This window comes from Montipora capricornis, chromosome 11 (genome assembly GCF_036669925.1).
Source record: "Montipora capricornis isolate CH-2021 chromosome 11, ASM3666992v2, whole genome shotgun sequence".
NCBI classification, from domain to species: Eukaryota; Metazoa; Cnidaria; class Anthozoa; order Scleractinia; family Acroporidae; genus Montipora; species Montipora capricornis.
The window spans coordinates 23,304,618-23,307,117 of NC_090893.1; the positions used below are offsets into that span (position 1 = coordinate 23,304,618).

The 2,500-nt window shown below is 40.5% G+C and overlaps 1 pseudogene; it reads right to left on the reverse strand.

The window, feature by feature from the left end:
* LOC138023224 (uncharacterized) overlaps positions 1-863 on the reverse strand; it is a 1,547-nt pseudogene extending 684 nt beyond the window's left edge.
* Between the last annotated feature and the right edge of the window lie 1,637 nt (positions 864-2,500).

A 2,500-nucleotide genomic window follows, 5' to 3' on the forward strand; every position in this document is an offset into this window, starting at 1 on the left:
TCACATGTTGCAGACCACCACCACATGTGGTTCGAGACTGAACGGAACCATGGAAGGAGATCTTCACAACCTTTCACTTTAGCCTGCTTTGAAAGTTTCTTTACGATCCACTTAGACAAATGCCAAACGTCATACTGGTGGTTGATTCCACCATGATCCTTTTTCATGGAACTTGAGATGGATGTATGGCGGTCTGTGGCAATTCTCATGATGGTGACTTCTTCTCTGGCAAGGTCTTGAATGCACCTCGCGAACCCTTCCTTTTCCATTGCATTAGACGAAGTTTCCTCTGTTACCTGTACAACATTGATTGCTGCCACCTTTCCTTCATCTGTCATCATTGTGTACCTACAATATTTGGCATTGTGACCTGGACTGTCACACCTTCCATCCCCAATCAAACTGACTGGCCCATTGCTTTTAACTTCATCTAATACTGAACTTCTTTCCTCTTTCTAGGCTTTGTTTACCACAGGAAACAAATACTTGTTTTGTATATTGTAAAATGTGGTATGGCTGAAGAACTTCAAATTCAGAAAGGATGCAAACTGGGCAATATGAGAAAATGTATTACCACTAAAGAGAATGGCAGCTGAGGATGGTAAATTACCTGCTGCAATATTTTTTATCAGTGGCTGTGAATTCCAGCAAGTCAGATGGTTATTGACACACAGCATTTTCACAGAAAACATACTGCCACTGGTTGTTTCGGTGGATTCAAAAATGGTTCCCCCACATTTTAAACAGACTTTTAGAAGTAACTTTAGGCAGGACTCAAAAACCAGGAATTTTTGCTCACGGTTTTCTTTTGAATCTAACTCATAATCTGAATCATCCGATGATGAACCTGCATTGTCAGTCATTTCACACTTGTATTCCTCATTATCATCATTGTCATAAACAGCCAAGGGAGACAATGGTGGAGCATCTGGAGACTCCTCATCTGATGGATAGACTTGTTCAAACAGGTAAGTTTCTTTCTTTTACTGTCAGTGTTTATATTTTGTTCAGATTCTTTTTTCATTTCGTCAGATTTATCACCATCAACTGGTAGAGAGCCAGGGTAAACTCCCCCAGTTTTTTTTTCTTTTCGTCTTTTACATGGCTACTGTGACCAGAAGGGCCAGAGTTAGCACCATCAAGGGAATCACTGATTAACTCCACCTGTGTCCCAGCATTAGTAAAAGTCTTGACTGGCTGTGGCACTGGTGTTGGAACTACTGGATCAGTTTGTGTGTACTCAGAACGAGCAATCACAAACCTTGCTCCCACACAACACTGAGTACTCGCATCTTGCGAAGAAACACTTAAATTTCCTGGGCTGGTTGCCATTGAACTGGCTGACTCAGCTGGTTCTTCAATAATGAAGCAAGCTTCTGCTGTTGGAGTGCTTTGTGGCACAGCTCGAAAAATCTTAAGAAAAGGAATGTGACCTTTTAAAATGCATATCAAGGTACTCACTGACTGCGAATTTATTTAGTCAGAGTCATCAAATGAATACAGCCAGTGCTTTATGACACGGCTCGAAAAATCGTAAGAAAAAGAAAATGCCACCGAGCAATTAACTTAATACAACTGAACTAGTGTATAATACACTACATAACACCGCTAATCGATCGACTTTAATACGAGGATAGTGCCATTTATACAAATAACGGAGACAAAAGACTACTAGACAAGAATTTAAGTTCAGGAACTTGTATTAATTTTTAGAAAAATGTAAGTCTGAGTTCGATATTCGACACCCACGTCGTGTTGTAATTCTTGTGCTCGCTGCCGGCTCTCACGGTTCTCGCTACTTATTCTTGGTTTCTTCGGTTCAGGCCCAAAAGAAAACACCGAGGGTATCGCATCACGTTTAAGCCGTTTTTTCACCTTTAGCTCGGGCATTAACTGTGCTTTCAAGTACGTTTCAAAGCACTCATCGTTAAAATGTTCACTGCACACATAACAGTTTCGTAATGGTGGAAGATTATCTCTTCTGATCCTCGCTAACCAGGCTTTTTGTAATTCTTTCTCGTTGGGAATGCGATGGTAACTTATATTACACGTCTTAGATGAATGGTTAATACAACCAGGCACGCAGCAGTGGACCATTATCAGTATTCCACAGCGAGATTATATGGAAACACAACTACATAAATATTCTATGAGCTGAGCTGCGTATTGCGACTAAAAAACCCGCCAACATCGCTCAATTGTGTTTCACGATATGACGTCAGTCTACGTTCCGCTGACCATTTCAGCTACCGCGTTCCAACATCAAGATGGCGGGTCATTCACGAAACTTTGGATCGATTTTTTTAATAAAAATATTTCGCGTGGGTAAGATTCATGCCAACCAAGATACTCCAGGTAGTATAATTATTGATATAAAATTCTTTTAAAATAGGCTTAAGTTCCCCTTTAAGTGGAAGGAAGAAAATTCTTTGTTGTGTTGCATGAAATTAAGTGTCTGCCAAACCACAGCAGTGCACCTGCATTATCAAGTCTCAAATGC